This window comes from Tupaia chinensis, unplaced genomic scaffold (genome assembly GCF_000334495.1).
Source record: "Tupaia chinensis unplaced genomic scaffold, TupChi_1.0 Scaffold143602_1, whole genome shotgun sequence".
Classification (NCBI taxonomy): domain Eukaryota; kingdom Metazoa; phylum Chordata; class Mammalia; order Scandentia; family Tupaiidae; genus Tupaia; species Tupaia belangeri.
The window spans coordinates 1,076,089-1,091,262 of NW_006203448.1; the positions used below are offsets into that span (position 1 = coordinate 1,076,089).

Sequence of the window (15,174 nt, forward strand, 5' to 3'; positions counted from 1 at the left end):
TTTTTTCGGGGCGGCCGCCGCGGCCGGTATGGACTCTTCACCACGGGGGGAGGTGCTGTACGTCCAAGATGGCGGCGCCCTGTAGGCTGGAGGAGCTGTGAGGTAAACAGCTGAGGGGGAGGAGACGGTGGGTGAGTATGGGGGTGTCTCCCCCTCCTTTTTACCGGGGCTTCTCGGGGCAGCCGTGGCAGCATGATCCCAGGCCGGGAGGCTCTAGGGGGCCGGGGCAGAGGCCCCAGGTTCGCGGTAGGGGACCCGGGAGGGAGGCTCGGGGAGCTTCCCCCTGCCTCTTGTTAGCTTTCTCCGGCGGGGCCCGGCAGGGACTGACCGGTAACCGGGGAGGAGAGGCGGGCCGGGCCGCCCTCCGCCCTCCTCGGCGTCGGCGGCCAGGGGACGGCTGCACGCCCGGGCCTCGCCGCTGAGGGCAGGGGAGAGGTGGCCCCTGCGTCGGCCCCGCGGGTCGGGTGACAGGTCCCCGCGGGGCGCCGAGAGCCGGAGGAGAGCCTCTGCGGGCGCGGAGGGCCGGGGCTGACCCGGGGTTCCGGGCAGGGGCGGGTTGGGAGAGGATGAATGGAGGCCGCCTGTGGGCATCGAGGACGCGCCCGCGCTCGGCGCCGCCGAGACGTGTGGCCGGTGCCGCCTGCGAGCGTACTCGGCGTTTAATTGGCGAGGACAGTTACCTTCGAGTCGCGGAGGTGATCCTTAGACGCGCCTGCGAGGAGCCACTCCTAGGCGCTCATTCATTCATTTGAGGAACTGGAGGATGAGGAGCCTGCGGCCGGAGAGCTCTCAGAATTAAAGCCGTTCTTTGTGTTTCCTGCCCAGAGTTCGCGTCGCGTGGTTGGGATTTGGGCTGGGGGCCCCGGGGGCGGGCGGCCTCTGACCGCTGACCACCGCTCGGCCGCCGGGGCGCTCAGTGCGGGCGCCGGGAGGCGCTGCGATCTCCGTCACAACAAAGGCAAGAGGTGGCCGCTCTTAGCACCTCCGGCCTTCTGGGGAGAAACTGAGGCCTGGAGAGGTTAGGGTAACTTGCCCAAGGTCACCGGCCTCTGCAGGATCCAGCCAGGACTGGCAGTGGGGTCTGACTGAGTCTAAAGACAGGGCTTTCTCTTTCCTTTATCGGTTGTTTGATCAAAGCTGGCCTGTCATTAAGTGATTAGAATTGATCAGTTGGCCAAGGTTCGTGTTTGTGCTTGCACACGTGTGTGTGTGTGTGTGTGTGTGTGTGTGTGTGATTTTGAAGGGAGCTCACTTGGTTGACAGGCCTTAGCTTTTGTTCAGGATGGCAGAGTTGTGTGTGTCAACTTCTTACTCTAAATTAGGCTGGAAAGTATTTGATATTTTTATAAAACTGGAGAGTTTACTGCAGAAAGAAGTCCTGCTCAAATTCTTGCTGGATTTTTTTTTTTATAGAAAGCATAGAAATAGCATTTTACATACAGTAAACTGTAAAAGTACTAAAATAGAGTAATACTCTTCTGAGATTCTTTGATTTATAATTTTGGGATCAACTTGGACTCATCTGAATTCAGACCTGCTGGCAAAGTGCAGCTGTAAATTTCAGGAAGCATTATAAAACCTAATCTTCTGGGAGCCTTTGATTTACTGAGCAACCACCTGTGATTCTTAAGTTGAGCATTCCTGAGTAAACCTGGAATATGCAAATGTGAAAACTGATTTAGGGTTGTGTAGGAAAAAACTTTAACAGTCATGCATCAGGCAAATGAGGCTCCTCAGAAACACTGAAACCTTCTCTGCTGTGGCCCTGGGGAGCTGCAGGCTTTTCCTCTAAACACCTGGCATAAACTTAAGGGGTATTTATAGAAGATGTAAATGGAAAATATCCTCTTACTAAAGTTAATATCTTATCCAAAACACCCTTAACATCTCGTGCCTACAAGGTGGATGATGTAAGCTTTCTTTGCTTCAAGCATTTCCTGGTGTCATAAGTACTTGGGCTGTTCCTACATCCCTAGTTGAAAGAAGGCAGCTCCCAACCTTGTCGTTTTCATCAGTTGCACCCTTCCCCTCGTGATCTGAGCAGAGATGCCCAGCTACTCCTGCTGTGCTGTGATGCCTGTGTTTGTTCCTGAGATGAAACTGAATCGTCTTACCGCCTGTGCACAGACTGTCCTTAGAATAAGGAGACCGCCGGGGAGGAGGACTCTCAAACTGTCGTGGTCACCAGAACCGTCATGCACAGGCACCTGGCCCTCAGTAGGCAGACTCCACCTCCAGGCTCTGAGCACATTGTGTACGCATGTTTTGGAAGTCGGATTCTGATGAGCACCAGAGGTTGAGGACCACTGGCTTAAAGTACTGATTTTGCTAGTTTATTTTAATTTATCATTTATCACAGACATATAACATAGCGTCTGTTCTGTGTGCCGTGGCGGGGCGTCCTGGGCTCTGCAGTGGAGCCAACTTGCTCTCACGGCTCTCTCTTGCTTCAAAGTTTGTTAGGCTACAGGTATGTTCGTTTCCAGGTCCTAGGGCCATAGTGGACTAAAATTAGCATCTCCTGGAATTAATTGGGTATTTTTGGATGCCAGTGAACCAAATACAGCAATATATCAACCATTTCGAGTTTTTCTAAGAAGCTGGAGAGCTTTTACCTTTTAACAAGTTACTTAGGTTCTCTGAGCTTTGGTTTCTTCATCTGTAGAGCGTTGGACTGTAAATTAATGAGTATTTCTAAGTCTAAATTTCTGTGATTTAAAGTCCTCCTGGGGCTTCAGTTAAACATTGTAAGTTGATTGAATCAGAATGTTAATGGTTTTGTAACCAAGCACATTGGTGACGTTTAGCCTGCCTTTCATTTATATGCATTTTATATATACACACACACACACACACACACACACACATTTAAAGATTTATTTATATACATATAAAACTAGAAATGGAAAATTATTGACAACAACATGCATGATTGAGCCACTATGCAATATATTATGGATGGGAAATCATGTTTTGTATGGTGTGATGATGCTCAGGAAATGAATGTAAATTAATTAATTTAAAAAAAAGTTTAAAAAAACCCTCATGTATATATTTTAAAAATAATTATTTCATTTTATTTATGCATTCTTTTTTATTTTTTTAAATTTGACCAGAGGGAGAGACAGAGAGAGAGGGAAAGTGAGAAAGCAAGCCATTGGACTCCAACCATGGCCTGCCATGTGGGAATGTCCAGCACCTTAACCACCATGCCAAGTGCTGGCCCCTCATAATATATACTTTTTTTTTAGAGGTTTTTTGCTATAGGGCATGTGCACTTGCCAGACAGACAGAGACAGAGAGACAGAAAGCGAGAAATCACCCCCCCGGGAGGATGGCCACATCGCAATCCCTTTTCCTCCATTCTCCTCTCGGGATCTTGGGCATGCATGCACACATGCCTGGCATGAGTTTAAGCCACCGGGTCTGGGACTTGAACCGTGGTCGACTACATGGGAGTCCAGTGACATAGCCATTATGCTAACTGCTGGTCCCCATACTATGTTTTTAAAAGGTAATTTTTGAGACCTAGCATTCCCACTTAGGCGACTGCAGTTCGAGTCCTGGACCTGGTGGCTTAAAATTCACGCTGGGCATGTGTGCCCAAAATCACTAGAGAAGAATGGCAGGGAAGGGATTGTGGCAGGGCCATCCCCTTTGCGGGGTGTGGGGTGATTTCTCACTTTCTGTTTGTCTCTCTGGCAAAAGTTATCTCTCTCTCTCTCTCTTTTTTTTTTTTTTTTTAAGGTTCATTATGAGTTTCCCATGTTACAAATCTCCCTTTGAAAGATTAGTTTTATTTGGATTAGTTTTGTCCTGTAAGTAGTTGCAGACTTGAGGAAAATGTGTACTCAATAGCATTAAAATCTGTAGCTGTTTGCTTTTAAAAAATTGTACCTATGTAGTATATATTCGAACACTTTTTTAAACCTCAGATTATCAATTGGTAACTACTATAATTTGGTTTATATAAAATACTCATTTTTTCAGGACCAGCAGTTGGTGTAGTGGCTATGACACTGGACTATTGTATAGTCAAACGCGGTTCGAGTCCCGGACCCAGTGGCTTAAACTCATGCTGGGTGCATTTGTGTGCGTGCCCAAGATCCCGAGAGGGGAATGAAGGAGAAGGGATTGTGGCGTTGCCATCCCCCCCCCCGGGGGGGGGGGGGGTTTCTCCTTTTTGTCTCTCTGTCTCTCTGGCAAGTGCATGTGCCCTATAGCAAAAACCTCTCTCAAAAGAAAAAAACCTCATAGGGAACCAGCAGTTAGCGTAATGGCTATGTCGCTGGACTCGCACGTAGTCGACCGCGGTTTGTGTGCCAAACTCGGTGGCTTAAAACTCACGCTGGGCGCGTGTGCATGCGTGCCCAAGATCCCGAGAGGAGAATGGAGGAGAAGGGATTACTGCGTAACCATCCCCTCTGGGGGGTGATTTCTCGCTTTCTGTCTCTATGTCTCTCTCTGTCTGTCGCCCTATAGCGAAAACCTCTCAAAAAAAAAAAAAAAGAAAAGAAAAGAAAAAAGAAAAAACCTCATATTTTCCCCGTATAAATTGGTCTGAGAGAGGTCTCCCGTAACCAGTTTGAGTTTAACCTTTCTCTGATTTGCTTTTTAAGCCTACATTTGCTAAAGTTTAGTAATTTAGTGTCTATTTTCATGAGGGAGAATAAAGATTAATATTGTGTATATAGTTAGCCTTCTGAAAATCTGTGGACCAGTTGTCATGTCCTGTTCTCATTATATCCTCCCAATTAACATCTGATAATTTAACCAGCCTAGATGCAGCCAGGCCCCACCAATTATTAAGATATGGGGGGAAATGTGGCTCTCAAAAAGTGAGGTGCCAAAGAAGTTTATCTGGGTAGGCTTTATCTTTTTTTTTTTTTTTTGGAGAGGCTTTTTGCTATAGGGCGCGTGTGCTCGCCAGAGAGAGACAGAGAGACAGAAAGCAGGAAATCAACCCCTAGGGGGATGACCACGCCACAGTCCCTTCTCCAGTCTCCTTTCGGGATCTTGGGCATGCACGCACATGCGCCCTGCGTGAGTTTAAGCCACCAGGTCCGGGACTCAAACCACGGTCGACTATGTGGGAGTCCAGCGACATAGCCATTACGCTAACTGCTGGTCCCCTATCTGAGTAGTCTTTATATTTACATCTGATACTAAGATCACTTATAAATAGTCTAGAGATGATATATAAGAGGCATATTTGAGAGGGTATGAGTAGGTTATCTGCAAATACTGCATAAGGGATTTAAGTATCCTCGGATTTTGGTCTCCTCAAGGGAGTCCTGAAGCCATCCTCTATGGTTACCAAGAGATAACTGTCTATAAAAAATCTGCAATCTCAGGACCTTGTCTATGTCGTCTTGTCTCTTCTCTTGTACAATGCTAACTTCTTGTTATATACAGGGAAGTAGCAATAAGTTACTATTCTTTTTAAGGCTAAACGAATTCAGATCGACATATAATGAATCAAGTGCCTTTAAAACCCAACTTTAATCCAAAACAAGGCACAGTAGTAATTGGCCTATAATGCAGATTACTTTTTCCCTTTCTGTCTCGCTGTCTCTCTTTAAGTTTGCCATAAGGCACGTGTGCTTACCAGAGAGAGAAAGAGAGCAAACGAGAAAATGAGAAATCACCCTCCAGGGGGATGGCCACACCAGAATTCCTCCTCTTTCTTTTGGAAATTTGGGTACGCACACATACGCACCTGGTGTGTTTTTCAAGCCACTGGGTCTGAGACTCCAACTGCACCATCAGGCTTGTGGGATCCAGCTGCCTTAACCTCTGTGCCACCTGCTGGCCCCACAGGCCAGTTTCTAAAGTAAATGTGATGGCAGTAGAGGCCATGAAGTGTTTGAGTAACATGACACAGTTTGCCCTTCTGTTGTGTGGTGGGAGACAAAAGTGGGAAGAGACAGGAAGAATATTAAGGATGACCTTAATGTCTGTAATCATTAAGACCTGCACTAGTTTGAGCAGTTCACAGAGCACAGTAACAAACTTGAAGTGTCACCATTTTAAGTTATAGACTGGTTTCATCAGTGTTTCATAGGCCAGTTGTTAAGTAAATAGACTGCTAAGCAATATATACCCAGTAATACATTTTGTTAAGTAGACATATTGTTATAATAAAGTTGACATTTATTGAGTACTTGAGTGCCAAACACTGTGCTGAATATTTTACATGTCTGATCCATTAGCTCTTCAGCCTTTGGAGGCAGGATAGGAAGAGGAAACTAAGGTTTAGGGACTTGAAATCAGTTCTAAAGTCTAGTTAGTGTCTAAAAGCTGAGATAGACCGTCTGTAGTTGCCTCCAGAGCTCAAAGATTTAATCTCTCACTGTGATAAATGGCCTAATCTGCTAATCTTGTAAACTAGCTCAGTCAGTGGTTCTTAACTTCTGGAGAGGGCTTCACTTTCCTTCTGAAAATCTGTGGACCAGTTGTCATGTCCTGTTCTCATATCCTCCCAAAAGTCCATACAATTCATGGGTGTATGGAGTTTCAGGTCTGGCTTCAAGGGTATCATGGACCCAGCTTGAAGCCCAGTTGATTATTTTAGATTACTGCTCTTAAAGATAGGGTTGGACTTTAAAAACAATCTGTATTTACTTTTTTGGTTTGTAACCAGTAGGTAGAAAAGGCTCAAGTCTCTTGAAGGTGAAGTTATGTACTGACTGCGTTATGAGTCATTGCGTTAAACTTCTGCATTACACGACTGTTCAGGGCCAGCCTGTAGCACAGTGGCTAAACCCTGTGTGAAGGGAGCCGGGTCCCACATGGCTGACTGCTCTGAATCTCAGCCTGATGGCTTAGAAAACACACCAGGCACGTGTACCTATGTGTCCAAAATCCTGATGGAATGGAGAAGTGGAGGAAAGGGATTGCAGCGTGACCATGCCCACGTGGGGGGTGCCTTTCCCCTTCCCCAAGCTAATGTACCCTCTGATATGTGTGTGTGTGTGTGTGTGTATAAAATATATATATATTTTTTTTTTTTAAAAGAGACTTTACACTTTACTGGGAATATAACCTTAGGCGCCACCTTTTGAAAAATCAGAGATAGTGAACACAGGTATGTAACCTGCTAAATGCTTGTTAGGCTTGGCATTCCATCTGTGTTGTTACCTTTAGCACCTGGCAGAATTCCATGGGCTCTTTTTCAAGGTTTATCCATGTCCCCCACCCCACCCCCCATTTAGGTCTCAAAGCAGATAAATGAATGAATGAATGAATGTTTCTGTAATTCTTTCTGGACCAGTGGTTCTTAACCTTTTGTGGATATAAGTATCCCTTAGAGGGAACAACAGGTGGTATGATGTTTAAGGAAGTGGACACTCCCACATGGCCAACCACGGTTGGAGTCCTGGACCTGGTGGCTGACTTTCTCATTTTCCCTCCCTCTCTCTCTGTCTCTCTCTGGTCCAGTGAAAATAAGTGAATGAATAAACAAAAATTAAATCTTTAAAAAAATAATAACTGTCACCTACAAGGCCCCATCCCTTGAAGTTTTTGATTCCGAAACCTTGAGTAAGACTTGAGAAGTTGCATTTCTGACACACTCCCAGGCAATGTTGATGCTGGTGGTGTAAGGACCATTTCTTTTTAAAGAGTTATCTATTTTAATTTCATTTATTCATTCATTTTATTTTAATTTGACCAGAGAGAGACAGAGAGAGAGAGAGGGAAAGTGAGAAAGCAAGCCACCAGGACTTGAACTGTGGTCGGCCATGTGGGAATGTCCAGCACCTTAACCGCCATGCCACCTGGTGGTCCCAGGACAATATATTTTTTTAAATAATTATTTTATTTAACTTTATTTATTATTATTGTTACTTTCCAGTTTGATCAGACAGACAAAGAGAGAGAGGGAAAGTGAGAAAGCAAGCCACCAGATTCAGGACTTGAACCATGGTCGGCCATGTAGGAGTCCAGCGCCTTTAACCACCACACCACCTGCCGGCCCCCCCAGGACAATATTTTTAAGAGCCATCATCCGGACTGTCAAACCCTGTGCCTTTCCTCCCGATAATATTTCTGTTTTGACCCTGTAAACTTGAAGCCTGAGGAAGTCCCAGTTTGCTATTTCTTTTCTTTTTTTTGGGAGAGGTTTTTGCTATAGGGTGTGTGCGTTCGCCAGAAAGACAGAGACAGAGAAACAGAAAGCGAGAAATCATCCCCCAGGAGGGTGGCCATGCCTTAGTCCCTTCTCCTCCATTCTCCTCTTGGGATCTTGGGCACACATGCACGCGTACCCGGCATGAGTTTAAGCCACCAGGTTTAGGACTTGAACCGTGGTCAACTCCATGGGAGCCCAGTGACATAGCCATTACACTAACTGCTGGTCCCATGTGTGTTCTATTTCTATTAAGAGCAGCTCTATGTAGTGACTTTTTAAAACATATGTGATGTGTATATGACCTATATGTTCTTGCTAAATAATTTTGTTCGTGCTAATAGAAAGTGAAAACATAATCATTTATAGTAGAGTGACACCTGGGCCAGCAGGTCACATGGAGATTAAGGCACTGGATCCCACATGGCCAACTTTGCAGTTCGAGGCTCAGACCTGGCAGCTTGAATATCATGCTGAGCATGCGTACTTGCGTGGCCAAAATCCCGAGAGGACTGGTGTTTCATCCCTCCTGGGGAGTGATTTCTCACTTTCTCTCTTCCTCTCTTTCTGGTGAACACATGTGCCCTATAGCAAAAACTGAAAAAAAAAAAAAAAGAAGAGTGACACCTTACCACAATCAAGCTCTTACCCTCCAGGCATGTATGTTGCTAGAGGATTCTTCACCTTTGGCATAAGCTTTAGCAAACTGTTAAGGCCCTGATGGAAGAAGTTGTGAGTGGACAATCTGGCAAGTTGGAGCTCTCCTGCCCCAGTATTCCTGACCTTGAGTGGGATGACCACTACTGAGACCATTTGAATCGCTTGTCACTGCACATTTAGGCAGGTTTTCCATCAGCTGTTTTACTCTCACTGCTAAGTAATATTTTTCACCCCCCTCCTGCCTTCTGTGCCTTGATAGGGAAGGAGAAGTGGGGCACGCACCTTACCCTGTTGGATGCATTGGTGCTGAAGGCACCTGGGTTCACTTGGTAGAATGTTACTCAAAATGGTCTGAGCGTTCTGAGCCAGAGCTAAATACTAGCATAACAGTATAACCCTCTGCTCTGTCCAGATAGCTAATAATGAAGTAGTTACCTGTGCCTGGACCTGTGTCTGAACTGTCTGCTGTTATAGATAAAAGCTTGACTATGGAAGCAAGTTATGTAGACATGTCTCATTTACACTCATAGTTGCATTTGGCCATCAAAGACAAATGTGTACAGAATTATCTTAGGCAGACTCATATGCAGTTACCTATTTGACGTGATTTACAGTCTCAGGAGTCTTAGAGGTTAATTTCTGGGCCATGTGTCACAACACTGGTTTTCCCAAAGTCTAAATAGTCAACTGGTAATTTCAGATAAGATACTTCCTGAGGCATTTTGGGTACCTGGCATTAATATTTTATAAAAGTACATGCAGTTTTTAAGCACTGTTGCAGCTCATGATGCATCTTGCCTAGGGCAGAGATATGTTTAAAAAAAGGTATGCAGGTCATGCTAAGGACAGCCATACATTGCTGCTACACTGGACTTCATGTGTAATCCCAGACACATAAGCTATCTGTCTGTAATCACCTAAAGAATGTCATTAATTCAAAAGAACTGTGAAAGCAAATTGATCTAGGCTCTGTTTAATCTCAAAATTCTTAAATGCAAGCACCCTCATCGTCTTCCACAAACTTACCCTTTATTTTCATTCAAAAAGATTGTAGAAGTGAAGCTATAATAGTGCACGTTTTAATAAATGAGAACACAATTTTTGGGTCAATTATCAAGGGGGGAAATTGAGACATGGGGACATATTCCTTTTTTTATTTGGCTTTTGAAATTATGTACATGGACTTGTTGTTTTGTTGTTTCCATCCTTATCCCCCACTTCTCATCAGGAGGGTCACACACCACATCTCACTTTACTAGCCAGAATGATTGTGCCTGGTAGTTCCCCAACAGGCAGGATTTAGGGACAGGTGAATAAGTGGACAGACACTTACAAATACACATAGTGGCAGGTGGCCTTCAACACGCCAGCACAGACTGATGCTGATTTAGTACCATTACTGTTTCTTCTTAGTGGAGCGGTAAACATGTTAAAAGTCTTACCATCGAACATGGACGGAAATACTCTGATTTCCTGTGGTAGTGCTTCTGTCTGTCTGGTCGGGCTACGAGCTTTCATCCTGTGTGTATCCTAGTTTTAGCCTTGCCCTGGCTATGCTCAGGTGAAAGATCCCACTGGGATTAATTGCTGGAGGAAGTCTGTGTGACTCACTGGACTAACAGCTGACTTTAAGATGATGAAGATTAGAGGCTCCTGCACTTCATGTCTAGCCCTGACTTGGTGGAGGAGTGCAGCCGGGCAAGCACTCCCTGTCTGAATGGTCTGGTTGGCCTTCCAGAGCGCCAGGCTGCCAGCAGCACTGCTCACGCCTGGAGCGCCACTGGAGCTTCTCGCCTTGCCATGTGGAAGTGTGATTGCCTAGTCTTCTGGCATAGGAGATCCTAATTGCTAGAGGATTGCTCAGTCTGCTCTTTTTTGGGGGGGCTTTATATATTTCTTCCATGAACAAGAGTAACAGAGAAACAGAGCCAGCATCCCCAACAGGGTCTTGAAACTGTGATCCACCTCCAGCCTAAGCCAGCCTCTGATGATGGGCATGTATGTGCCCAGTGCACTGGGGGGCAGTGATGTCTTTGGATGTGAACCCAGAATCTTCCCTAGTAGGTCAGCGTTGCAGAGCATCACACCACCATCCTGCTCTTTCAGTCCACTAGTTTGTCGTTGACCAGGATTAGACATTTAAGAGCTTGTTTACAGGGTTTTCTATGCTCTGAGTAGTTAGGCATATACAGAGAGCATAGGAGGCTTACCTTTCCCACTCCACATTCAACCCCAGAATGTCTACCAAAGCAGCCAGCGAGACCTTAATGGGTATATTTCCTTCTTGTCTGCCGGGTGTTTAGATAGACCATGACTGTCTCAAACAGATGGTCCCTATCCTTATGGAGTGTACAGTCTAATGCTCAGATCATACCTAAATATTGCCCAAAGGGCTCATATTTTTTTTTTGGTTTGGAGAGGTTTTGCTGTAGGGTGTGTGTGCTCACCAGAAAGACAGAGACAGAGAGACAGAAGGCGAGAAATCACCCCCCAGGAGGGATGGCCATGTTGCAGTCCCTACTCCATTCTCCTCTTGGGATCTTGGGCATGCACGTGCACCCGGAGCGAGTCTAAGCCACTGGATCTGGGACTTGAACCGCGGTTGACTACATGGTAGTCCAACGACATAGCCATTATGCCATCTGCTGGTCCTGAAGGGCTCGTATTTTAAAAACAAACTGGAATATGTTTATATATACTAATTTTTAGCATGGGTATTTAATATGAGCTAATTTGGATAGAAAGTAGGGTAAAATGGGGAAGCAAGAAATAGCTGTTTACAAATTTTATGTCTATCTTATAGGGTTAAACTTAGGTTGCGCTGTCTGAAGGCAGAATTAGACTTTTTTACATTTGAGAAATATTTTAACCCCTTAGTCATTCAGTCTGCAAGTGCCAGGCACAGTACTATGGAATACAGTACTGAATAAGCTATGGTCTTTCCTTGTAACTTCTAGCGAGGAAAACGCGTCATCACTCAGTACACTTATTTAACTGGGTTGTGACATGAAGGATAGGCTGCTGAGAGTTTATAACAGGGACCTACCTTATTCTGGGTGGGTGGCAGTGGGAAGGAGGTGAATGAATATCTAGAGAGGTGTCTGAAGTGAAAATTTAGGTGGAGATTTTAAGGACAAAGAGTTTGCTTCTAGGAGGCAAGGGTAGAGGCTGTTAGGCACCAGGACAACATGCGTGTGGCCCCACGAGGAGGAAGCAGTAGGGTTTGTCAGGGAACCTGAAAGCCTAGTGAGGCAGGTAATAGAGAGGAAAGGGACCGTGGCTGGCAACAAGGTGAGGCAGGCCCACTAAGTACTTGGAGCCTCTCACTGTCCCTGGTGCTGGGCCTGCCTCCCAGAGCTCCTTGAGTAATCACATGTGCCCCACACTGCTGAGGACCACGGGAAGCATCCGCTCATCTAATCCACACAGTCCTCCAAGGTCGATGTCATTCTTTTTTCTTTTTTTTTTTTTTTTTTTTTTTTTCTTTTTTAGGTTTTTGTCATAGGGCACATGCACTTGCTGAAGAGGGACAGAGACAGGGAAAGTGGGAAATTGTACCCTGGGGGGATGGCCTTGCCACAGTCCTTTCTCCTCCATTCTTGGGATTTCGGGCAAGCATGCACATGTGCCTGGCATGATTTTCAAGCTGCTTGGTCTGGGACTTGAACTGTGGTTGGCTATGTGGGAGTCCAGTGCCTCAACCACCATGCCACTTGCTGGCCCTGGTTGATGCCATTATTAATCTCACTTTGCAAATAGGTAACTTAAGGTTAGATGTTAGGCTTAGGTAAACAGACAAAAGGCACATAGCTATGAAGTGGCAGAACTTGGATTTCAACTCAGAAGGCTCTAATTCTGGAGCCTACCCATTTGTTTATAGCTCTAATAGACACTTAGCAAAAGGCAGAGATGATAAGTTCAGCACAATATAAAGAATTTTCCAGCAACCAGCTGTTGAGAAATGTAGACAGGGAGAGACACATACTCCAGTGACTCTGTAAATGTTCATTCCAGTGGAAACCGGATGGCCCCCTGTCAGGACAGAGTAGGAAGGAGGTTGGACTAGATGGACCCTAAACTCCCTTGTACTGCATCTAGGATTTTACCTCGTTGTAGGAGTGTTATATACAAACATATGTTTTCTCTCTTCAGCGACCATGAGAGACACCGGGTTGACCGCGCTGGAAACTGAAATATCAATTGTCCCCAGAACAGGTAAGGTATAGCTCAGCCCGGGGGCTGGGAGAGAATAGGAGGGTATTCTTTCTCTTGCCCGTGGTGTGCTAGTGCACAGAGACTTCTTTGCACTCAGGGAGTTCACATGCATGGATTTAGCTTCCTGCCAGAAGCTGGGCCATGCTGGCGTGAAGTAGTCTGTCGGGTCACCTGGTGACTTGTCCTCCTCTGTTTGGCGGCAGGCACTATGCTCATGCACTATGTGCACTCTTGTTTCCGTCCTCACAGCCACCCTTTTGAAATGTGTATACGTTCATTTTTTGTACGGGTTTTGGTGTACCCCCATTTTACAGGTAAGGAATTGGACGTAAAGATGGAATTTTCCAAAGGTGGTATAGCTAGTATGTGGTGGACCTATGACACAAATTGGTTCTGTCTAACAGCAAAGTTTGGTTACACCCACTAGATTACATGGAGGCCTGTGTGTGCTGGAGCAAGAAATTTAGCTAGTGCAGAGGTTCTCAACCCTGGCCGCCCCTAGAAATCCACTTGGGTTTTTAAAAACCAGCCAGGTGTGGTGTCTGACCCTTCACTTGCCAGAGTAGGGTCTGAGCTTCAGGACGCTGTAGGCACTCCAGGTGCTTCTGGATTCATCCGAGGCAGAGAACCTTGAGCTAGTGTGTGAACGTTTGCATCTCTTTTTCTATATGTTTAATTTGCTGGAGGACACATGCACTTACCGGAGAGAGACAAAGGGGACAGTGAAAAAGTACCCCTACAGGGGATGATCACACCACAATCCCTTCTCTATTTCTCCTTTTAAGATTTTAGGCATGCACCACACATGCGTGCCTGGTATGTCTTTTAAGCCATTTGGTCCAGGACTTGAACCACACAATTGGCCATGTAGGATTGAACCACCTTAACACCATGCCACTGACTGATCTGCTTTTACATCTTAACGTGGTTGTGTCTTTTAATGGTCTTAAATTTGTTCTTTGGGATAAATTATATTCTATAGTGGTTTTTAGGAATTAAAGGATTTTCACAGTCCTATAATAGACACTTCGTAAATATTGAAGCTCTGGCATTTCTGTGGGTATGGATTTAGTCCAAGTACCCTAATCAACCACTGAACTGTAATTTCAAGTTTACCAGCTTAAGTGCCAAATATAAGAGTTGTGTATGTCCAAGAAGGGCCAAGGAATATAGGGGAAGGATTTGGTCTACTGTCTTTATTGGTGGACCACTGATGTGATTCATTTCATGGCTCAGTGGTTTTCATTTACTGTATTCTGTCACTGTCTGCCTCACCTGTGTCATAAGAATTGTGAAATAAAGGACGGACTTTTGCCTTAATGGTCACATCAGTTCTTTCTTTTTTTTGGGGGGGTAGGTTTTTGCTATAGGGTGCGTGCGCTCACCAGAAAGACAGAGCCAGAGAGATAGAAAGTGGGAAATCACCCCCCTCCCCAGGGGAAATGGCCACACCGTAATCCCTTCTCCATTCTCCTCTCGGGATCTTGGGCACGCACGCACACGCACCTGGTGTGAGTTTAAGCCACCGGGTCCGGGACTCGAACCGCAGTTGGCTACATGAGAGTTCAGCGACATAGCCATTATTATGCTAACTGCTGGTCCCAGTCATGTCAGTTCTTAAGTAGGAACTTAATACAGATCGTAGACTACCTGACAAGAAAAGTTGGAAGATTTCTAAGTGTGACTTTTTATTTTTTTTTTTTTTGAGAGATTTTTGCTGTAGTGCATGTGGACTTGCTGGAGAGAAACAGACAGAAGGAGAGAAATCAGCTCCCCCCACCCCCCAGGGGGATGGCCATGCCGCAATTCCTTCTCCTCCATTCTCCTCTTCGGATCTTGGGCAACCATGCACACGTGCCAAGTTTAAGTTTTAAGCCGCCAGGTCCGGGACTCTAACCTTGGCTGACTACATGGGAGTCCAGCGACGTAACCACCATTACACCATCTGCTGTTCCCTCAAGTATGACTTTTTGTTTTTAAATATTTTGTGTATACTTTTTCTGTCCTTTTTTTTTTTTTTTTTTTTTTTGAGAGGTTTTTGCTATAGGGCACGTGCACTCCCCAGAAAAACAGAGACAGAGAGACAGAAAGTGAGAAATCACCCCCTGAGGGAATGGCCACACCACAGTCCCTTCTCCTCTCAGGATCTTGGGCACACATGCCTCACGTGC

At 45.5% G+C, this 15,174-nt stretch overlaps 1 protein-coding gene across 4 annotated transcripts in view; it reads left to right on the forward strand.

The window, feature by feature from the left end:
• Nucleotides 1-21: 21 nt before the first annotated feature.
• Nucleotides 22-15,174, forward strand: part of TSC1 (TSC complex subunit 1) — a 67,876-nt gene continuing 52,723 nt past the window's right edge. The window contains exons 1-2 of one of the 4 annotated variants that reach the window (XM_006164307.2): nt 22-102; nt 12,941-13,003. The gene's annotated coding sequence lies outside the window, so the exon portion shown is untranslated. Of the gene's footprint in view, nt 132-1,160; nt 1,180-12,940; nt 13,004-15,174 lie in introns of those variants that run through there. The other 3 variants (XM_006164306.3, XM_006164308.3, XM_006164309.2) reach the window with 3 other exon arrangements.